The sequence below is a fragment of the Cryptomeria japonica genome, chromosome 7 (genome assembly GCF_030272615.1).
Source record: "Cryptomeria japonica chromosome 7, Sugi_1.0, whole genome shotgun sequence".
Lineage (NCBI taxonomy): Eukaryota > Viridiplantae > Streptophyta > Pinopsida > Cupressales > Cupressaceae > Cryptomeria > Cryptomeria japonica.
In genome coordinates, this window is record NC_081411.1 from 60,939,106 (window position 1) to 60,964,771 (window position 25,666).

A 25,666-nucleotide genomic window follows, 5' to 3' on the forward strand; every position below is an offset into this window, starting at 1 on the left:
TTATCTTATTGCAAGAATTGAAATAAAGCATTCAAATAGTGATTTTGTCTTTTTGATCACCTAATTAAGGGGAGAGCATATGCCTATCACTTTCGAGACATGGTTTACAACTTGTTTTTTAATTCTTTATTGCAATGATTATCTAACCACTATTTATAGATGTTGCTCCAACAAACATGGTGTTCATTTTTAGTCCCACATAGCAAATGTTTTTGACTTTGAAAGCAATCTAGTCAACAAAATAAAATAGCTTTTCTAATGATAATGTTGTTTGTTCTTTTTTAACTTGCACAAAGATATGTTTATTGTTCCTTTTATCCCTTGCAAAAATCAAAGATTGTCCTTGTTCTTTTTAGAGAGCACCAAAAGAACGTGTGAACCTAACTTGCAAAATGCAAGTTTGATTTATTGTTATTTTTATCTCTTTGCAAGAAATAAAATGTGATTATTTTTAAGCACAAAAAATAGAAGTGCAATTCTTTTTAAGCACCAAAATGACTATGAAGTTCCTTTTACTTTTGCAAGAAAAAGAGGTGAATTCTTTTTACCCTTTTGCAAATTGAAAGTTTGTCTTGTTCTTTTTAGGAGCCCAAATGAAGTGTGAGCTATCTTTGCAAAAAGAAGTTTGATTTTCTTGTTCTTTTTATCCTTGCAAGAAAGCAAAAAAATGTGGTTCCTTTTAAGCACCAAAAGAGATTTTTAATTCCTTTTAAGCACCAAAATGACTATGAGGATCTTTTTACCTTTTTCCAAAAAAGAAAAATGAGTTCTTTATACTAGATTTGAAAGAAAGTAAGAAAGAAAGAACTAATTTAACTCCTTTTGAACCTGCAAAACACTATTAGAACCTGCACTAAACCAGTTAGCCAAAAATCTAGAATAATGGTGGGCTTCACATGTAATGCCCCTCTAGGAACCTCGAAGGAAAACCCACAACAGGGGTGAAACATTTGAAAAAGAGGGTATAAACATCATAAGTGCATTAACACAACATGCACGATAAAACAATTGGAAGACTTACACAAGAATTCCTTAAGGGTTACCAATGAAGAATTAACTTCAAGAATAAATTCCACAAAATCATAAATCCACATATGCATCATTAACTCAATGATCACAAGAAGCCATAAGAAAATAAAGATTCATCATAGAAAGATTGAAAGGATACAACATAATTTCCACTTCAATAAGCATTTACTAACATCATCAAGGAAACTGATAAAAACATCCGAACATAGGATTACATTGCTCTTCCAATACATAGCTTCTCAATAAACATAAGGGATAGATCTCATCCAATTACAAGGTTACATAAGATCAATATTACAATGATACAATGACCACATAGGTCTACAAATACCAATAATCTTCAAAATATGAGATGAAGCATGAGCCATGAACCACATGAACACCTGCGAAGCCAATCCTCGCATGAAGTTACAAATCCAAACATCCGATGGGAAGTGGCACTACCACCCAACAATGTAATTCCCAAATAGAATCACCCCACCGTGCTACGAGATAGTTGAGGACCCTCAAACAAGCATACGCATGACATGGTCGACCAAACAATATGACTCCATGACAACACAAAAGACTCCACAAGAATCCAGGTGACTCAACTTCACAACACAAGTGAACTGACATCACAAAACACAAGTGAACCAAATGAGAGAGTGTCATCACATAGCTTAAGATGGATACCATGGTATAACCTCCATAGGTCCCCGCTCATTGTCCTGGTAACCTTCCCCGACCTCTGGCTCCAACTAAGTATTATGCAGACCCTACCTGCCTTTCGTGAAGACAAGGTGGTCGGTTTGCCATTCCAGGCCTTCTCACCACATTATGAGCCTTGTACTAGCACTCAACTATGCACAAGGTACAATTATCTTTATTAATATTATGATACTACCCACCTAATCAATTCATTAGATTACCACTTATTATCTGAATTTCGTTGGGTTGTAATACCTACCACTTTGGGTGCAACCCCCAAGCGAAAGCCATTCTCTCAAAGGACACTACACAAGCATGGTCACTCCCCGAGGACCCTATGGCAAAGCAGACAACCATAACACCACTATCAGAAACAAGTGGTCAAACAAGGACATACTGACAGGTGAACTCACAATAATGGTTCCCACTTTTTGACCAACTTTGACACTTAGATGAATATTTTGAAAAAAACCTTCACTTTCTAATACCTATAACTTTTAAACTGTTAAGAATTTGAAGATGATATAAACTAGTGATTTTTAACATCTTGTTTGTAGATTCTAAATATATTTTTTACAAATTTGTTTGAACAAAATTTTATTGATTTTTTCATCTCCCTCAAAAAGTAGTTGTTTACAACAAACATCATTTTTTAAGAGTGATGTATATCCTGAAACACATAATTTTTTTTCTATAAATGATAAAAACTTAATTCTTTTGAATTTTGGTTTGTAACATCAATACCCAGGGCATGCACTTGGTTTAATAGTGATATGTCGAATATTTTTTATTTTATTAAGTTTTGAAGTTCGACTAATTATAATTTGGATATAGGTGTACGTTTGAACACATAACTTGTTCCATATATATCAAAATTCAATTTTGTTTTTTTTGTTAGAAAGAAAACACCAATACCTGGTGCATAGATTTTTTTAGAATTTTTTTGAATTAGTTTACTATTTTTGCCAATGTATTGAACAAAGAAGTTCATGTCCGGTGAAAAACCTACATTCATAAGAAATTAAATAAAAATATATTAATGAAATTAAATATATTAAAAGTTATACTATTTGGAAAGCTTATAATAAGGACTAAATACTTAAAAAAAAACTTTTAAATTCATAAGAAATTAAATAAAAATATATTAATGAAATTAAATATATTAAAAGTTATACTATTTGGAAAGCTTATAATAAGGACTAAATACTTAAAAAAAAAAAACTTATAAATGAATTAATTTGACCCCCCAAAAGCTAATGTAAAATTGGTTTTTTATTAGCATTCGATAGATGCAAAGGAGATTCCATTGCAAGTATGATTTAGAAGTAGAGAGGTTCTATCCAAGAAATTTTGATTTAAGAGCCTTTGATTTAACTCTCTTCAATTAATTTCTTCAAATGGGACCTCTTAAAGCTTAAATCATTATATTTTTTAAAAAATGTATGATTTCAACAAAAATCAGGACGTACCAAAAAATGGGAACTAGCTTTGTGAGCTCACCCTGACTCTTGACTAACCATAAGGCAAAGACACTACATGGTTAAGACAACAGAGCCAACATATATCTCTTGGTCAAAGGTACCAATTACACCACCACAGGATGAATGAACCACAGACCAAAATATCACAATAAACACTTGCAAGGATAGCTAAATACATCAAGTTCGCACTCAGACAATCTTTGAGAATATCAACATCATAAGCACTTGCAACATCATTGATTGAGAAAAAAGAAATAAAACACTCTTGCAGCAGTCACATTATTCAATTCCCAAATCAATGTTCCATCAGAAATGAAATCCACATTATACATTCAACCAGTTATAACATGAATTCCAACAGGCATTTAAATCATTTTCAGAATATATCCAAAACTACCAATTTGAATCTCTAATTCATGCCTTGATTTTCATTGATAAATTTATTAACCACATAATAAAAATCATATGAAAATCACATTACATCACGCAATACCATATTAAACATTCTACTTATAAAATTTAAGTTCTTAGCACTAACCGGTTTGGAGACCGGTGAGGGCTCAAAGCTAAGTGGGGGTCAAACCAACCTGCGGTTGTGCTACTACTGGGGGCAATAGACACTACCTACCAGTAGTGCTGCTACCACTGGTAACAACCCTACCATACGGTGGCTGCCGCTACAAACTGGTAGCACTGGTACTAACAGATAGCAAAACTACCAACCGGTAGTGCCCACTACCAACCGGTAGCGGTACTGCCGACCGATAGTTCTCCTACCTGCGGGTAGCAGACACTACCGACCCACGTGATGAGGCAAGCCCATCACGAGAGCGGTAAAGTCTACAAGAGAGGCACAAGAAACATGCCTCCAAGCATTCTAAAACCAAAAAGACACAAAATCAATAGCCACAAGGGACATTCCATTTCCAAAATTATTTCACGGGCACACACATATAGTGCCAATTTCCAAAATTTCAAGGAGGAGTTTACTAGCAAGGTAGATGGTGAAATAAACACACTGGAATGAATAGCTAGACAAATTTTGATAGTATAGAAACAAGGATGCACTCAGCAAACCCAAACTAAAATTCTTTCTTTCAAAACAAGAGGTAAATCAAGAAGTTGTTTGCTATGAACAAATAACACACAACAAGAAGAAATGAACAATTCCTTTCCTGAATGCAACCATATGCTAATAGCATCACACAATCAACTATATCAGACAATCTTTCTCCCATTTCAACATTCCAAGAAGAATCTACAGGAAGACTACATAAATTTCCACACATAGGAAGCAAACTAAAAATTTTAAAAACAAATTCAAAACAAGAAGGAAACCTCCAACCTTGAAGCAATTAGCAAGCAAAGAGATGAAGCAAATCTAGTCTTGCAACCAGGTCGAATCTCCAGCTCTTCTAGAAAGTTTTCCAGAATTTTCTCTCCAGATTCTTCTTCTTCTCCTGCCGCCAATGCCCATAATGGATGCCCAAAACTATATTTTAACCCAAGCTTCTAGGTTAAAGTTTTCATCCAATCAAATTTAAATATTTTAAAACTAAAGGGCAATCAGATTTATTTCTTTCCCAAAAATAATAATTCTTTCAAATGATTAAATTAAAAAGGCCAAATGGAAAAATAAAAAGGAAAGCTTTTATTTATTTCTTTTTCCATAAATACTTCCTTCAACATAAGCATTTAACATTTTTAAATGGATAGGCAATTTATTTATTTCACAAAAATATCAATGCAACTTTACACAATAAATTAAGCCATTTAACCATTAAATCTAGCAATTCATCAATTTAATAAATCAATAATCATAGAGCATAATAATTAAATGATTATGCCAACACAAGATAGCATGATCCATTTAAATTAAATAACCATTTAAATAAACGAAAACATGCAAAACCAAGACAAATCAAATGACGACTCTCAAATGACCAAACCAAGGCACCATGACACGCATAACAACTAGACGGGGAAACACAACCGACTGGCAACACTCACATGAGTGTAACTGTGGTCAAGCTAGGGTACAACAACTATCTCCTCCACTCCCATCGGATATATATATATAAGGCACGCTCAGACCTGTGAAACCGGATGGAGTCAATACCCCATACCTACACAGTACTTGTACCTGCAATGTCCTGCACCAAAGAACCACACATGCATATAGACAATATACATACAGACACGATAAACACACTGATGAAGGAGAATCGTGATGTTCACTGTCTCACCAAAGTGAGTGAAGGAAAATAATCCCCTCGCATCCCAATACACTTGCAAACATGCAACATATAAATAACGCATCACAATGTAAGGGAAAAGTGTCAATCCATGATAATGATCCATAAAAAATAACATTACTCATAAGCATTGAAACACTGCATAAAATCATACACCATAAATCCAGATAAAGTATGAAATAACATCGCATAATATCCAAATCAATATACAATAATGTTCCACAAAATAGTCACTGAAGTAACTCAAAACATACAAAAGAGGCTGATCGAGGAGGGGTACTACATCCTCCCCCCAAGCCTAGGCTTACTTCTGGAAGCCTAAAATAGATAAGAATAAAGATCTCTCATCTTCACTATATCTTCCCAAGTTGTAGAGGACTCATCACTAGGGTCCCATAGGACCCTTACCTGCTTGATGGTACGACCCCTGAGGGTCAAATCCTAATGCTGAAGGATGCACATGAGCTCCATGGAAAGCTGTCTGTCCTCGACTTGCAAAACATTCTAATCAAGAACATGGGTCACATCACAATGATAAGGATGAAGAACAAAAACATGAAAGACATCGTGGATATGGGATAGACTCAGTGGCAAGGCAAGATGGTAGGCAATAGGTCCTATCCTCTCAAGGATCTCAAAAGGGCCTACAAAATGAGGCACCAACTTAGAACCCTTTCCATAATGATTTAGACTCTTCTGTGGACGCACTCTCAAGAACACACGGTCACCAACCGAAAAATGGTGATTGACATACTTCTTCTACCTATCCTAGGCAACAACCAAATGCCCACGAATCTGCTCAACTTGCTGCTCCATCTCATGAAGCAATTCCGAGCCTAAACACACACTATCCTCCAACTGATCCCAACTCAAAGGAGTACGGAAAGGATGACCATACAATGCCTGGAAGGGAGACATGCCTATAGAGTTGTGATATATGTTATTATAAGTGAACTCCACAAGGAAAAGATACTCCTCCCAACGCGACTGCTGATCCATAACATACATGCGAAGCATGTCCTCCAAGAACTGATTCACATGCTTAGTCTGACCATCGGTCTCTGGGTGACAAGCTGAACTGAAGTTCAACTGGGTCCCCAAAGCATGTTGAAGTGAGGTCCACAAGGCTGATGTAAAGACAGGGTCCCTATTAGAAATGATCCGCCTTGGGATCCCATGCAATGTCACCACATCTTCCAAGAAGACTCGTGCCACCACTGGTGCAGTGTAAGATCTAATAGGAACAAAATGAGCAACTTTGGTCAATCTATCAACAATGACCATGAAGAAACAGGCAACCCTGCTATAAAATCCATGGAAATGATATCCCATTTCCAATCCAGTATCAAATTCGGCTCTAAAAGCCCTGCAGGGTGCTGATGCTCCACCTTCACCCACTGACATTCCAAGCACTTGGACACAAAATCAGCAATGTCACATTTCATACCAACCCAATGAAATATCTGTCTAAAATCTGCGTGCATCTTCTTGACACCAGGGTGTGCCGAATAAGGTGCACGATGGGCCTCAGTCATAATCAAAACGCGAAGACCCTCCAAAGGAGGTACATAGATCTATCCAAGATGTCTAAGAAGACCATCTAACTCAAGAGTATATCCAAAATATCTACCCTCCAATGGTCTTCCAGACTCCACCACAACTCTAACATCCTCATACCAGGTGTCTCGAGGAAGAACTCAAAGAATTCTCTCACTCAAGTCCACACCAAGGGACAATGCTATAACCTCACGCCACCTACGACTCAAAGCATCTGCCACAACATTCTCTTTCCCCTAAATATAACAAACCTCAAAATCATACTCGCAGAGGAATTCCATCCATCTTCACTATTGAGCATTCAAGTTCGGCTACGTGAAAATATACTGCAAATTGCAGTGATCACTATGCAGGTCAAACCAATGCCCCAACAGGAAATGTCTCCAATGAACTAGTGCATGCACTACAACTGCCAACTCCAAGTCATGAACTAGATAGTTCAACTCGTGATCCTTGAGTTTGCGAGACTCATAGGAAACCACATATCCATCTTGCATAAGTACGACACCTATACCTTCTAAAGAGGCATCTGTGCATACCATGAAATCTCTGGATGGGTCAGGAACTGACAAAATTGGAGCACTAACAAGGAGTTCCTTCAAGGTACGAAAAGCCAATTCGCACTACTCTAACCAAACAAATTTCTTCCCTTTCCTTTGAGGAGAAGTAATCGGATGGCCTATCTGAGAAAATCTCTGAACAAAGAGACGGTAATATCCGGCCAAACCCATGAAACTTCGAACTTCAAAAACATTGGTCAGCGCTGGCCAATCAATAATGGCTTGGATCTTAGAAGGATCCACAGATACACCTCCTAAAACTATATGACCAAGATAGCTCACCCTTGACTGGAAGAAATCAGACTTCACCAAATTCGCAAAAAGATGATTCTCCCTCAAGCACTGCAATACCCGACACAAGTGACCCTCATTCTCTTCCATGGATCTAGAATAAATCAATACGTCATCCAAGAACACAAGAACAAAGTGGTCAAGGTAGGTGCGAAAAACCCCATTCATAAGACTCATGAACACTGAAGGCATGTTCGTCAACCCAAATGGCGCCACTGTGAACTCATAGTGACCATAACGAGTATGAAACACCGTCTTATGAATGTCTGCATCATGAATGTGCAACTAATGATACCTAGACTTCAGGTCTATCTTAGAGAACATCTTGACTCCCTTCACCTAATCAAAGAGGTCATCAATCTGAGGCAATGGATATCAGTTCTAGATGGTTACCTTATTCAACTATCGATAATCAATGCATAATCGAAGAGAACCATCCTTCTTCTTGATGAATATAACCGGTGCACCCCAAGGAGAAACACTAGGATGAATGAATCCATTGGCCAACAAATCCTCAACTTGCAACTTCAACTCACTCAACTCCTGAGTAGTCATCTGATATGGTGCTCTCAAAATAGGTTCCACGCCAGGAACCAAGTCAATGCAAAAATCTATGTCTCATTTTGGAGGCATACCGGGAATATCCAAAGGAAACACATCCGCATACTCTCGAAGAATAGGGTGACCATCAAGAGCGATTTCTTGACTCCCTCCCACATCCACATCCTCAAGAGAAACTACAAAAAGCTGACACCCTTGATGCATGCACTGCCTAATATGCATAGCAGAAATCATACGTAAGAATATTGATCGTTGAACTCCAATGATCCCCACTCTACTACCATGGTTATCTACATACTCTACTATCTTCTGATGATAGTATACATGAGTACTATGAGATGATAACTAATCCATCCCCAATACAACTCCATAGGACCCCAAAGGAATGACTCAAAGGTCAACTGAAGTGACAAAGGGTCCTAGGTCCAACTCACAACTGGGAACGAAGGCATCGACAAACACTTGCATACCGGTAGCAAAATCTACTTGCCACCTATCTGCCTTCTTAGCAGACATGAGCCTGCACTGCTCCACAATGGATGAAGAAACAAAAGAATCTAAAGCACCAGAATCAAAAAGTACAGAGATAGGGGTACCACGCAACACACATGTGGTCTTAATCACAGTACTCTGATGCTCAGCCTGGTGGTCATCCGCCATTGCAAAAACTCTATGGGATCTACCTGCATCCCCCATTGTCGGCTTTGATGTGGATGGCCTCTAACTGATCGATGATGAATACTAAGAGGGGGGGTGAATTAGTATACCAAAAAATACTGGACTCAAACTCTTAAACAATTTAGCAGATAACCGGTATAACATATTTACTAACAAACCGGTTAAGATAAATGCAAACCAAACAACAAATAAAGCATTCACCCATAGGAGCACAATCACCATAACACAAGATGTTTGATGTGGAAACCCAAATGGGAAAAACCATGGTGAGCAAAAACTCACAAGTAACTATCTGCAGAATAGAAACCAGACCGGTTAAGGTCATACAATGTTCTTCACTAGAACAAATCCTGTTAGGAATCTAGACCTTAGTTAGGAGATAAGTCCTGTTAAAGACTACCTTGTGAGAGGATTTCAGATTCACAGTTGTGAACCACCTTGTTAGAGGATTTACAAAGATTTGCTGGGCCTACCCGGTTAAGGGTTTCAGACTTGTCGAAGATGTGAGTAATCAACAAGTGAGTGATCTAGCTAATAGCACAATATGCTTGTTTAGATCCTTGATAGCTCATTGTTAATGCATTTTAGCATTACTTCAGTCTTCAATATCTCCACACTCTTATTATTCACATAGACCTTTCTCTTCTATGATCGCACATACAAAAACCCTCAACAACAACTCATACATTATACATGCAAACCCTAGACATGATGTCCTTATAAAGGAATCTGATTTCATGTCGGTCCAATAGGATTTGACTACAAGTTCCTAGGTTCAGTGCATCTAGACAAATTTGGTAACATGACATAAAATCACCACCAAAGTGTCGGTTGATGATAACTCATCACAAAAATACCGATTGGTAACTCATCACAAAGTAATACCGGTTCATACAATTTACCGATTACCGGTTGTCAAAATGAAGACTGGTAAATCAAAGTGTTAACTACCACTTTTTTCCTTCATACCGCTTTGAGATCCTCGAACCACTTGGGGTCTCCATACCGCTTGGGTCTTCAGTCAACCTGAGACCGGTAAACATCTTCTGCAAAACACCGATAGTCTAAAGACTATGACACATAATACCGGTTGGAACAATTATCAGTTGAGCATAACTCATACATCAAGAAAGTGTACACAAAGAAAGTGTGTGTCCATCAATGACAATCATAACAACATCAAAAATGCCAACAATCTCCCCCTTTGGCATTGATGGCAACACTTAGGAAAATTTTGACATCTAAGTGTTTTACAATAAAAAAATTGCCATAATTAAAATTACTCCCCCTAAGCATATACACTATCCCTTTTGCAGAAATGACAATGTATACTAGATTTTTAAAAATGTAACATGAAAGTATACATAATATTCACCAAAATTTTAAGTACTACTCCCCCTTTGCCAACAATGACAAAGCAATGCAGAATAACCTGTTTCTCATTATCAAAAAAGAGTAAAATTTTATGACAGTAGGAATGAAATTTGTCAAAAATAGATTTAAAGTCCTGCATAAAAGTCTTCATGGCTAATGACCATGACTCAATCAATGAGGTAGCAACCTCACTTACTATTTGCATCTGACAGATCTATTCTTCCATGGCATCAATTATGCTCATCTCTTGAGTGACTGTTAATGCTTCCAGATTGAGAAAGCACTTCTAAAGAATTTGCAGTCTGGGTAATAAAACCAATTGAAGCTCCTACAAATCTCTTGCCCAGTTGCTGATCTCCACTTCTATTATGGCAGACTGAAGCTAAGACCAGTGAAAAGTTTTCCCATATATAGTGAAAGAATCATACAACATCTTAAAGTTGCTTATGTATGCCTGCAAATCAGTTTGCAGTTTATCCTTTTGTGCAAGCACATCATCACAAAATAGATGGGGTTGGCTTATTTTGCTCAATAGTAGTTTTCCCTCATCCATAGCATCTCTTATATCCTTCTAGTGTTTCTGAAGTTGAGACCGGAGCTCATTCAATTTCTTCACTAAGGAAATGTTCAATGCCTTTTGATGCTTCTTCTATGCATTAGCTTCAACAGCTTTTTCCAGGCATTGTACCTAGTCCTCTACAACTATACATACAAGTTTTAGTTTTCCCAGAGAGGAATCGATACTAGGGAGGTTGGTACCTAGAATCAAACTAGTAAGGGTGTCAATCGCAGTGTGAATGAAATCCTACTCCTTTTTCCTCCTTAATGTTTCCAGTCTTTCTTGTGCAAGCTTTATGCTTTGCAGCAGCTCTGATTCATCAGCAGATTGGAGGTCAATAGGACTGGTGATGTCAGTTGGTTTGTCTTGACCACCAATTGCCTTTGGAGTCTCCTCCTGTTGGGATTTTTTTTCTTCCTTCTTTTCTTCAGCTCTTTTCTTTTCCTCTTCTTTCTCCCTTTGCTCCTCTTCATGCTTTTTCTTCTCTTCCTCCTTCTTTCTTTCTTTCTTCTTCTTTCTTCTTCTCCTCTTCTTGTTTCCTCTTCTCCTCTTCTCTCCTCTTCTCCTCTTCTTTTTTTTTTCTCTTCCACTCATTCCCTCTTCTCTTTCTCTTTCTTTTTCCCTTCCTCTTGTTTCCTCTTCTCTTCCTCTTGTTTCCCCTTCTCTTCCTCTTTGTCAGCCTTTTCCTTGTCCTGCTTCTGCTTGTCTGATTTTTCTTTATTCTATTTCTCCTTTGCTATGTCTGGAGTGACCTCTTCACCATCTAGTGTGTCCACATCAATAGTGTCCATCTGTTCTATAGCTTGTTCTCCCTCACCATCAAATGTCTCAATCGGTTTTCCAGTTTCTAGTTCTCGTTCAACCTTTTAATTGGCTTCAGCTACTTGGTGCATTTTTAGAGCGGCTTTAGCATGGAAGTGTGTGTCTTTCACCACTTCATAGGTTTTGCCTTCCAGTAGCAAGAGTCTTATTATTCTCATGAATAAAAGGCCTTTGTACCGATCCACGATTTCAAACAATTCAAAGTTTGAAGCATCAGGGAAGTGTTCTGCAAAATCTTCTCTCTGATCTCCTATTCTCTCTCGATGGGAATGCACCATTTGTTATCTAAAGAATTGTATAAAGAATCTGGTGCCTCAGATCTAATTTCTGATGGCGACCGGTCATAAACACATAAATAATTAATAATTTCCCGCTCTACTTCTTCTCTCTCACTATCTGTAAAATCATCAAAATATTCCTTCAAATCACTAAGCAATTTTCTTTTAATATTCTTAATAGTGCTCTGAAAATGTGTCATTGACTTATAAGAAGACATGTCAATATTTACCGGAGCTGATGAGGCAGGATTATTACCGGTAGTTTTTGCTTTTTTGCTTGTCTGCCTAGTCTTTTTAGGCTGTACTTTCAGTTTTGTATCCTCAGACTCCGATGAGTTGCTTTTGGTCTTCCGCTTCCTTTCAAAAAATTTAGCGGGAGCAACTTCTAGTTTCTTTTTGGTTGGTGACCTCTTGGTCATTTTAGGACTTGCTGAGGTAACCAGTGTCGATACTGTCGATGCTGCCTTGCCCCTTTTCTCTTTAGGCTTTTCAACCAAAGGTGTTATCCTCTCTAAGTAGGTGTCGGTCTGTCTTTTCTTAGCATCTAGCAGCGAGGCAAGCAGGGTAGAGGCATACCCGTCTAACATGTCATACATCACCTCATATCCCATAAGTTCTACTTCTTCCAGTCTTGGCTCTACTGTCTCCATTATGCACTCATCTACTTTAATGGTAAAGAAGATGTCCTCTTCATATTTCTTGACAATATCCCAAGATATCCTCATCCTTTGGCTCATCTTCCACTTGAATTCATCAAAATATTTATTCAAGACCTCAGGATATCCGGTTCCCACTGCTTGGAGACTTTCCCTAATTTGTTTGGTGACTAGTTGGTCAACAGACCATTGAATATCACTGACTCCTGGGAAATAGCCTTGAAAGTAGGAAAATAGGCCAACCAAAAGTTGTCCAAATTTGAACCTTAGGGCACTGTCTTGTTTGATGGACTTCAAGTTCAATAGTAGTTGCTTCTGCATATAGGTGCATAGATCAAATGAGGCATTCTCCTTGATCATTCTGTGGGCGACATTCACCACAACAACAAAGATAGAGTTTATTATGCTAGCATAGAATGTCCAGTATCCAATCACCATGCAAGCATACTTGACCAAATCATCTTTGATGATGTTGACGGTCATTCCCCGTTGGTCGCTCAGAGAACCAGTGAGCTTAGTCATTTTATTCTTGATGACCTTCCTTAGGGCTGGCACCTCACTGCTGTAGAAACTGGTGACGGTATGGACTGCTTCAGGTGTAATGTCATGCATCCTTTCAAGATACATCTTATTGCCATGAACTCTTCAAGAAAGTACACCGCATTGTGAAGTTTCTTCCTCTCCAAGATGTTGTATTCTGGTTTGATCTTCTTGTCATCCCCACAGAATAGACCTAAATGGGAGTGAGTCACTAGAGATCCTAGGTCTTCTAGTTTGCAGTCAATGTACCTTGAAATATCTCCCTTGACAATGACTTTGACAGGTATTTGAGACAGGGCATTGTATTTCATTTTTCTTTGGATATATTCAGCCGAGTCCATAGGTGCACTAGAATTGGAGTGCGATGCAGAAGCTATGATTAATTGATATACAAGAATTTTGAGAAATACCTTCACAATTTCAAAATTTAGGGTTTGACAAATGCAGCTCATACCACACCACTTCGGTTGCTTGATTACCGCTCGGTGTTCTTCACTTGATTGATTGTAAATATCTCTGGATTCTTCTACAAGATTTGAAATCTCTCTAAATCGCAAGTCGAATCACCTTTTGTCACTTTTCTCTTGGAAATTTCTTCCCTCGTAAACTGATAAGTGAAAATGACTTTAAAAAATCCCTTTTAAACAAATTCTCACCTACCATAATAAATGCATCACCATTAGGGAATAAACCCTAATTATGCCTTTTAGTCCTTCTAGTCTTCTGTCGACTGATAGGTAACACATACTGGTTAAGGTCTTTTACAGATATAAACCGAGGGTTTGAAACATTTCACCGATTTTTTCCCCCTAAGCTTTTTTGAAGCTCAGTTTGCCAGTTTAGAGACTTCCACACTAGGTGTAGAAACTGGTTCATCCTGTGACACTTCTTCAGATTTCTTTTTCCATGTTTTATGCATTCCTGCTTGAACGATTTCAACATCAATATTCCCTTCTAGAGTGACTAGTATATCATCCATTAGGTTCTTTCTCATTCTGCAAATTCTAGCAGTGTTTCCCGATTTGTTGTAGTGGTAGCATACCATTCCAGGTGTTCTCCATGGTCCATTATTTATACTACCATTCTTCCTTCTGCATGTTGCAGGTAAGTGACCACCACCATGATAGATCATACAGGTTGTTCTCCAACTGGTTACCGCTTGATAACCACCTGAATGATGGTTGTAGGTATTGTACCGGTTGGGATTTCAGTTCACAGAAGGTTCCGGTAAAACTTCTTGAGTCCTTTGAGGATATCTTCCAGTGTTGTGCACAACTAACCTACATTCAAATTCTCTATGCCCAAACTTGTTGTATGCATAACAGTTTCCATTAAATCTATTGGATCTAGGCTTGTTGTTTAGAAAATAAGGAAAATTGTTGTAGGCCTTGCTTCTACACACATTAGCAGTATGTCCTTCTTTGAGACAATTAAAGCAAATAGGTTTGAACTTTTGTTTACCTTTATCCTTTGATGTCAGTTGCTTCTTTGATGCTACATCTTTTGTTCTAGAGGTCTCACCTTCCTCATAACTGAAGAAGCCAAGTCTAGTGGTATTCTTAACTGGTTTTGCTGATTCAAGCTTTTGTTCTAGTTTAGCAACACTCTAATTGAATTTGACAAGTATCTCCTTTGTCTTAGTAAGTTCTTTGGAAATAAAAGCATTGGATTTCTTCAAGGTTACACTCTCAGAAATAGCCATGTTTAGTTCACCTTGCATTTCTTCTTTTTCCACTTTTCTCTCTTGGAGATGAGTGATAAGGGTACTAATTTCTTGTTTAAGCTTGGAGATCTCATGATCTTTGTCTTTTGTCAGATCTTTAGCTTTCCTTCTATTCTCAAGCTCTTGACACATTCTGATAGTCATTCCTTCCAACTCTTTTCTTAGGTTGGCATTGGATTCGTTCAGTTTTTCAACTTCTTCAACTAGGGCATCCATGTCCACTTCATCAAAAGAACTATTTTCAGTAAGTTCCATCAGTTTCTTAGCATGCTTTCTTCTTTTGGCCATAGAAGCTTTATATTTGACTTTGAGTTCATTATAGGCTCTCTCAGTCTGAGTGAGACGATGAGTAAGTTCCCTCACAATGTATTCTCCCATATCTCCTTCCAAGTGGCTAGACTTATAGAAAGGTAGGCTTTGATACCAATTGATGAATACTAAGAGGTGGGGGGGTGGGGGTGAATTAGTATACCAAAAAATACTGAACTCAAACTCTTAAATAGTTTAGCAGATAACCACTATAACATATTTACTAACAAACCGGTTAAGATAAATGAAAACCAAACAACAAATAAAGCATTCACCCACATAAGCACAATCACCATAACACAAGATGTTTGACATGGAAACCCAAATGGGAAAAACCATGGTGAGCAGAAACTCACAAGTAACTATGTACAAAATAGAAACCAGAATGGTTAAGGTCAGATCGGTTAAGGTCATACAATGTTCTTCACCAGAACAGATCCTGTTAGGAATCTAGACCTCTGTTAGGAGATAAGTCTTGTTAAAGACTACCTTGTGAGAGGATTTTAGATTCATAGTTGTGAACCACCTTGTTAGAGGATTTACAAAGGCTTTGGTGGGCCTACCCAATTAAGGGTTTCAGACTTGTTGAAGATGTGAGTAATCAAGAAGTGAGTGATCTAGCTAATAACACAATATGCTTGGTTAGATCCTTGATAGCTCATTGTTAATGCATTTCAACATTACTTCAGTCTTCAATATCTCCGCACTCTTATTCTTCACATAGACCTTTCTCTTCTATGATCGCACATACAAAAACCCTCAACAATAACTCATACATCATACATGCAAACCCTAGACATGATGTCATTATAAAGGAATCTGATTTCATGTTGGCCTAATAGGATTTGACTACAACTTCCTAGGTTCAGTGCATCTAGACACATTTGGTAACATGACACAAGATCACTGCCAATGTGTCGGTCGATGATAACTCATCACAGAAATATTGGTTGGTAACTCATCACAGAGTAATATTGGTTCATACAATTTACCAATTACAGGTTGTCAAAATGAAGACTGGTAAATCAAAGTGTTAACTACCGCTTTGTTCCTTCATACCGCTTTGAGATCCTTGTACCACTTGGGGTCTCCATACCACTTGAGTCTTCATACCGCTTGGGTCTTCAGTCAATCTGAGACCGGTAAACATCTTCTTGAAAACACCAATAGTCTAAAGACTATGATACATAATACTGGTTGGAACAATTACTGGTTGAGCATAACTCATACATTAAGAAAGTGTACACAAAGCAAGTGTGTGTCTATCAATGACAATCATAACAACATAAAAAATGCTAACAACCAACTAATGTGAATGTCGAGGACATAGAGCGGCCTTGTGGCCAAACTGACCACAAGTGAAGCAAGCTCCACTGCCAGGTCCTCTACTTCCAGACTGTCCACTAGACTGCTGAAAGCTCTCCCCACTAGGGGCCTGAGATTCTCCCTGAGAAGACTATCCTGGAAAGGTCTACCTACCCCTCACCCATCTCCTACTCTTCTGGGATTGAGAGATGCCACCTTCCTGGCCCTAAGACTGCTTCGGTCTCGGTGGCTACTGCTGCTGCTACTATCCACCCTTGGCGGGTGGCTGAGGACCCCTAAAAGGTGCAACAATCTGGGACTGATTCCCTCTACCACTAGACCCACTAAAAGGATCACTCCAAATTTGAACTCCAGACTGGCCACCATGAGCATGGCTAAGGTTCTACTCTACCAACCTGGCTTTCGCCATGACTACCTCTACTGAAGTAGTCTCAGAAACTCTCACTCCACTGATGTAGTCATTAAGACCCCTCAAGAAGTGCTGCACAAGTATAGCCTTATCATTGGCAATCCTGACACTATTTGAGCTCATAGAACTTATGCTCAAACTATTCCACTGACAACCCAAACTGGCGTAGAGCATAGAACTCATTTTCTCACGACTACCTCCACTGGGGTGAGAGGAATCATTCCCTGAACCTCTCCAAAGTGATCTCCTAAGATGCAGTTTTAATGCCCATACCGATCCTCTCCTCCTCTAATCTCCACCAGATAGATGCATGATCATGCACCTCACCTTGGTGTTGCTACTGTAAGGATACATAGCAAAACACTGGTCTAAACTGATAAGCCAGGTCTCTGGCTTGAGACTGATACCTTTTCCATCAAAGAAGGGAGGATTGGACCTCATCAAGTCCCTCATGTGCCTTAAGATAGTTGGATCCGGGTCCACTGGGACCTCTCTCCTTCTAGGAGATCGTTCTCTCTGGAATCCGCTGAAGTGACTCCTCTATTTGACCATAGATGGGTTGATCCACCCCGAGTCTGGGGCCTAGTCTAGCTAGCACCTCAAGAAACATTTGACACAACTCCTCCCTTTTAGAAACCTACAATGTAGTTCCTCCTGATGAACTGACTGATCTCTATCCACACTAGCAAGAGTGGGTGGTGGCGAAGGACTATGGCAATTGGATCCTCGACCCCTTCCTCCTGCTCTTCCTTTGGTGCGGCCACCAACATGACCACCTCCCTTGGCTTTCCTAGCCATGACCTAACACTACACAAGAGAAAAAAAAATTCGGATCAAAGGCAAAGAAAGACACAAGGAAGTCACACCACAAGATCTACACAAAAAGGTCAAGGCAAAATGGCTCACTATAAACCCAAAGTACCCAGTGTTGAAACATGGGCTCTGATACCAAATGTAATGCCCCACCAGGAACCCCGAAGGAAAACCCACTATAGGGGTGGAACAATTTTTTTTAATAAAAAGTATAAACATCATAAGTGCATTAACACAACATGCACGATAACACAAGCGAAAGACTTACACCAGAATTCCTTAAGGGTTACCAACGAAGAATTAACTTCAAGAATAAATTCCACAAAATCATAAATCCACATATGCATCATTAACTCAATGATCACAAGAAGCCATAAGCAAATAAAGATTCATCATAGAAAGATTTAAAGGATACAACATAATTTCCTCTTCAATAAGCATTTACTAACATCATCAAGGAAACTAATAAAAACATCCAAACATAGGATTACATTGCTCTTCCAATACATAGCTTCTCAATAAACATAAGGGATAGATATCATCCAATTATAAGGTTACATACGATCAATATTACAATGATACAATGACCACATAGGTCTACAAATACCAATAATCTTCAAAACATGAGATGAAGCATGAGCCACGAACCACAGGAACGCCTGCGAAGCTAATCGTCGCATAAAGGTACAACTCTGAACATCCGATGGGAAGTGGCACTACCACCCAACCATGTAATTCCCAAATGGAATCACCCAACCGTTCTAGGAGATAGCTGAGGACCCTCAAACAAGCATAAGCATGACATGATCAACAAAACAATATGACTCCATTATAGCAAAAAAGACTCCACAGGAATCCAGGTGACTCAACTTCACAACACAAGTGAACTGACATCACAAAACACAATTGAACCAAATGAGAGAGTGTCATCGCATAGCTTAATATGGATACCATGGTACAACCTCCATAGGTCCCAACTCACTGTCCTGGTAACCTTTCCCGACCTCTGACTCCAACTAAGTCTTATGCAGACCCTACCAACCTTTCATGAAGACAAGGTGGTTGGTTTGCCATTCCAAGCCTTCTTGCCACATTATGAGCCCTGTACTAGCACTCACCTATGCACGAGGTACAATTATCTTTATTAATGTTATGATGCTACCCACCTAATCAATTAATTATATTACCAGTTATTATCTGACTTTTGCTGGGTTGTAATACCTACCACTTTGGGTGCAACCCCCAAGCAAAATCCACTCTCTCAAAGGACACTACACAAGCATGGTCACTCCCCGAGGACCCTATGGTGAAGCAGACAACCATAACACCACTATCAGAAACAAGTGGTCAAACAAGGACATACTGACTCTTGAATAACCATAAGGAAAAGATACTACATGGTTAAGATGATGGAGCCAACATATATCTCTTCGTCAAAGGTACCAATCACACCACCACAGGATGACTAAACCATAGACCAAAATATCATAATAAACACTTGCAAGGATAGCTAAATACATCAAGTCCACACTCAGACAATCTTTGAGAATATTAGCATCATAAGCACTTGCAACATCTTTGATTGAAAAGAAAAGAAATAAAACACTCTTGCAGCAGTCACATTATTCAATTCCCAAATCAATGTTCCATCAGAAATGAAATCCACATTATACATTCAACCAGTTATAACATGAATTCCAACACCCATTTAAATCATTTTCAAGATATATCCAAAACTACCAATTTGAATCTCTAATTCATGCCTTAATTTTCATTGATAAATTTATCAACCACATAATAAAAATCACATGAAAATCACATTACATCATGCAATACCACTTTAAACATTCCATTTATAAAATTTAAGTTCTTAGCACTAACCGGTTTGGAGACCGGTGATGGCTCAAAGCTAAGCGGGGGTCAGACCAACCCGCGATTGTGCTGCTGCCGGGGGAAACAGACACTACCTACCAGTAGTGCTGCTACCACTGGTAATAGCCCTACCGACCAGTGGCTGCCACTACCAACTGGTAGCGGTACTGCCGACCGGTAGTGTCCACTACCTACCGGTAGCAGTACTGCCGACCGGTAGTGTCCACTACCTACCAGTAGTGGTACTACCGACTGGTAGTTCTGTTACCTATGGGTAGTAGACACTACCGACCCACGTGATGAGGCAATCCCATCACAGGAGCGGTAAAGTCCACAAGAGAGGCATAGGAAACATGCCTCCAAGCATTCTAAAACCAAAAAGACACAAAATCAATAACCACAAGGGACATTCCATTTCCAAAATTATTTCATGGGCACACACATATAGTGCCAATTTCCAAAATTTCAAGGAGGATTTTACCAACAAGGTAGATGGCAAAATAAACACACTAGAAAGAATAGCTAGCCAATTCTTGACAGTATAGAAACAAGGATGCAACCGGAAAATCCAAACTAAAATTCTTTCTTTCAAAAGAAGAGGTAAATCAAGAAGTTATTTGCTATGAACAAATAACACACAACAAGAAGAAATGAACAATTCCTTTCCTGAATGCAACCATATGCTAATAGCATCACACAATCAACTATATCAAGCAATCTTTCTCCCATTTCAACATTCCAAGAAGAATCTATAGACAGATTGCATAAATTTCCACACACACGAAGCAAACTGAAAATTTTAAAAACAAATTCAAAACAAGAAGGAAACCTCCAACCTTGAAGCAATTAGCAAGCAAAGAGATGAAGCAAATCTAGTCTTGCAACTAGGTCGAATCTCCAGCTCTTTTAGAAAGTTTTCCAGAATTTTCTTTCCAAAATCTTCTTCTTCTCCTTCTGCCAATGCCTAGAATGGATACCCAAAACTATATTTTAACCCAAGCTTCTAGGTTAAATTTTTCATCCAATCAAATTTAAATATTTTAAAACTAAAAGGCAATCAGATTTATTTCTTTCCCAAAAATAATAATTCTTTCAAATGATTAAATTAAAAATGCCAAAGGGAAAAATAAAAAGGAAAGCTTTATTTATTTCTTTTTCCATAAATACTTCCTTCAACATAAGAATTTAACCTTTTTAAATGGCTAGGAAATTTATTTATTTCACAAAAATATCAATGCAACTTCACACAATAAATTAAGCCATTTAACCATTTAATCTAGAAATTCATCAATTTAATAAATCAATAATCACAGAGCATAATAATTAAATGATTACGCCAACACAAGATAACATCATCCATTTAATTAAATAACCATTTAAATAAACAGAAACAAGCAAAACCAATACAGATCAAATGACGACTCTCAAATGACCAAACCAAGGCACCATGACATGCATAACAACCAAACAGGGAAACACAACCGTCTGACAACACTCACATGAGTGTAACTACGTTTAAGCTAGCGTACAACAACTTTTTCCTCCACTCCCATCGGATATATATAAGCTACGCTCAGACCTATGAAACCAGGTGGAGTTGATACCCCGTACCTACCCGGTACTTGTACTTGCAATGTCTTGCACCAAAGAGCCACACGTGCATATAGACAATATACATACAAACACGTTAAACACACCGATGAAGGAGAATCGTGACGTTCTCTATCTCACCGAAGCGAGTGAAGGAAAATCATCCCCTCGCATCCTAATACACTTGCAAACATGCAACATATAAATAACGCATCGCAATATGAGGGAAAATTGTCAGTCCATGGTAATGATCCATAAAAAAATAACATTACTCATAAGCACTGAAATATTGCATAAAATCACACACCATAAATCGAGATAAAGTATGAAATAACATCACATAATATCCAAATCAATATACAATAATGTTGCACAGAATAGTCACTGAAGTAACTCAAAATATACAAAAGAAGCTGATCGAGGAGGGGTACTACATCACAAGCCTAGTTTTCCAACTGTTACAATTTTTCTCATTTTCTATGTTAAATGCACTAAAAAGAGATTGTAAACGCTAAAAGAAAATATTTATGCGCTAAAAGAAATACTATATGCATTAGAAGAAATACTCTATGCACTGAAACCCAGTTTATATGCGCCAAAACAAAAGTTATATCACCAGAATAGACTTTATTTGTGCCAGAATAGAGTTTATATGCACCGAAACATTTACTGTATTTGCCAACAAAAAGTTTGTATGCGCTAAAATAAGGTATGTGTGCTTTACATGATATGTTATATGCACTAAAAATTTCTTAGTGTGAACTTACAGAAAAATTTGTTAGAATGAGTGGGTAGCCCCACGGTGGGCACCAGAAATGTAAACCTGAAATGAGGGTTAGCCAATCAACAACATAGACAAGCAAGTATACCAATGAAACATAACAAAACAAATATCTAAATGATAAAACAAGTTAATCATTCATCTCCTAAGATTGTTCTATTATTCTCTATCTCCAAGGATCCTTCAAATCAAGGTGGCTCTCAGCTTGGATGAGCACTTGATCTCTAGGATGAATACCTTAAGAATGAGGGATACAAATGATAAAAGATATAAATGAAAGTGCAACTAATATTTTAGCATGAAAATTATATGAAACTAGCTATGATATGGTGCAAGATGATGAGATTGAAATAAAGTTTAAGCTATCATGAAGAGGATATTAAGACGATAGACTGCTAACATGATATAATTATGGTATGCTAAACATGATTATTCTAAGACTATAATGCTATGATAATGCTATTGCTATCTAAAATGCTTTAAGCTTATGAGAGAGGCATATGCAAATTCTCAATAAGCTAGATACATAAAACTGGGATGCAATAATTTGGGGATCTCGATTATTGAGAAATGGGAGCTATTTATAGAAGAAATGGTCAATTGGATGACCAAGATTGAATCGAATTAAGAAGGGTTAGGATTGAATGAAATTCAATCCATGTTATACTTTCAACCCAATCTCATGTTGACAAGTGTCACCATGAGGAGCCTTGAGAGAAGAGAGAAGAGTCATTAAATGCCTGAGAAGACATAGTGATTACCCTAGGGGGTAAGGTTAGGGTTGAGTTATTGGACAATGCTTTTATCCAAAATATAAACTCTTGTGCAAGGGTTAAAGAGATAACCATGGTCAATGCAATGAATGCTTGAAGAGACCCATGGCTTAGATAAGGGTTAAGTTAGAGAGAAAGTCTCTAACCAAGGGTTGAGGTTGAGTTAACCATTGATGGTTATTGAAGACTTTGGAGGTTACCTTGTTGGAGACACAAAGCCTTTAATGGTTTATGAAGACTTTGAGGGTTTGATAAGTGACTTGTTTTTGCTTAGGAATGTGACAATGTTTAGGATAGGATTTGATTTGATTTAATTAAGTGAGATTTAGGAGGTTCTAGAAGAACAATTAGGATACAAGTGGATCTTGTAGGAGAATGCAAGTGGGAGAAATTAAGATTTTTAATTAAAGTAAAATGATTTATTTCAATTAATGGGTGCAACTTGCATATGTATGGAAACACAAGTGGGAGGGTAATTTATAAATAAATATTGAGTTATTTATATTAGTTGATTAATTTAATTAAATGTAAATTAAATTAAATGTGGAAAGGGGATTTAATCAAATAAATAGGATTTATTCAATTAATAGTAGAAAGGTTAATTAATCAAATATTAATTGTAATTAATAGTTGAATAGAAGAAAGGAGACATTAATTAAATCTTAATTTAATTAATGGTTGGGTAAATGATAATTAAACAAATAAAATTCATTTTTAATTAAGTGGACAGAAATAGATGCCTACACTTGTCGTTGAGCTTCAAATTTTACTGGGGTCTAATTGTTGAAAATACATATTGGGAATGACATCTACTATTTGTGACCTCACTGCTTCATAGCTTTAGGTAAAAAATATTTATCCCTATAAAAAAGATAATGTTTAATTTATTTTTTAAGTAAAAAAATAAATGATAAAATTTCTAGAAGAGTTACAAATCTAGTAACAAGATCATCCAAGAGCTATACATTTTTAATGATTTATACTTGAGTGTCATAAAGTTCACTTAGGAAAACAATCAACATGCCACTTACAAGAAGAATTAATTTACTCTTGTATATAAATATTTAATTACAAATTTATGGCAATGGATAAAGAACTTAAGCTAAATTGGAGAAATTTAAAGAAAAAGATAAAATAAGTTTATTTATAATTTCAGTTCTCTAGTCCTTTGCTTATATTTTGAGCCATTTTGATTAAATTGTCTTAATTATAATGACTAATTTATAGTTGATATATTTTATAATGAATTTAGTTCATGATATTATGACATTTTGATCATGGTATCATTGTTTTCCAAGGTTTGACCATGATTCCTAGATTCATTTTTCATCAAGCAAGATTGGATTTGTAGGTGGAGAATTAAAACAAGTCATTTTAATAGTTGTAATGATGAAATTTGAAATTTTTAAATCTTGAAGTCAAATTTAAGTATTGCAATTTTTTGTTTCTACAACTCTCTTATAGGCTTAGACTTTTTGAACTACGTTCTCTTTCTTTATGTAGTTTTTTTGCTTATCCAATAAATAGAAAGTATTGGTAGCCTTTTTACTATTTGTTGCAAGCTAACTCAATACAAGTTTGTGTTGATTCAAGCTTTATCTTTTACTGAAGATTTTTTTATGCATTGATTAAAAATTCATCTAGGAGTATGCTAGGGTTATAAAATATTAATAAATAATATTTATTATAGAGAATTATCAAGTCTTACATCAATATTAAATCATCCTAGCTTTGTTTTATGCTTGGTTTTTTATTTTTAATATTTTCCTTAGAGCCATACAAATGGTTCATTAGGGGTTTGACTAAGGAGAATTTAACCCTTGCAATTTAGTAGATTTCTTAAATTTATTCATAAACATTGCCATTCCATACAATAATTTTCAAAAATTAGATATTGAAAGGTGACGAAATTTTATCACTTTACATTCTATCGTTCTCACACTTGACATTCTATTAGTTTATATCCACAAGTTGTAATAACAAGTCTACATATTACTTGGACCTACACACACAAAATCTAGGTATGTACTTGAGTAGATGAGCTTGCATAGACCAACCATTTTGTAAAATCTAAGATCTTTAAATAAGGAATCCCTAAAATTCCAACACCTTGGTTAATCAATTTCGATATTTATCATAACACAACTTTGATACTCAAATTTTGAGCTAAGTATCATTGGTGTGAATAAAGTTTTTAACCTAAATAGTTTACTTAGTAGGTCTTATTAACATGTTAAGTTTACTTAAGTCTGATGAATCCTTTTGCAAGTCTTAGTTGGACATCAGTAGATATTATTTCATCTTATGTCATTTACTTTTTGTCTCCTAGGTCATTTAATTTTTGTTATCAGTTGTCATAAGATTAAGACACTTTTCCAAATATTGTCTAATATTATTTCTAGCCTTTCATGTGTAAGAAAGGCCCAATGTACAATTGTATCATGATAGGGTATGCACTATCATTGATCCATCAATGATCATTGTACATTATTGCATTCATAATCAAAACTATTTTCTTGTCATAATCTTTTGCAGAAGATTATATTTTGTCTTGTAAGTGATCCTAGTCTATAGGAACTCACTATTAACTCCTTGGAGTTCACTATAAACTCTTACATGGTATTGGATCTCTAGATCTATGAACTCTTTAAATTTGAGGGTGATTTAGGCATGAACTTTTTCTTGGTGCATTTTTGTGTAAAACAAATCTCGCCATTGAGTTTGTAAGGGCCCAAAACT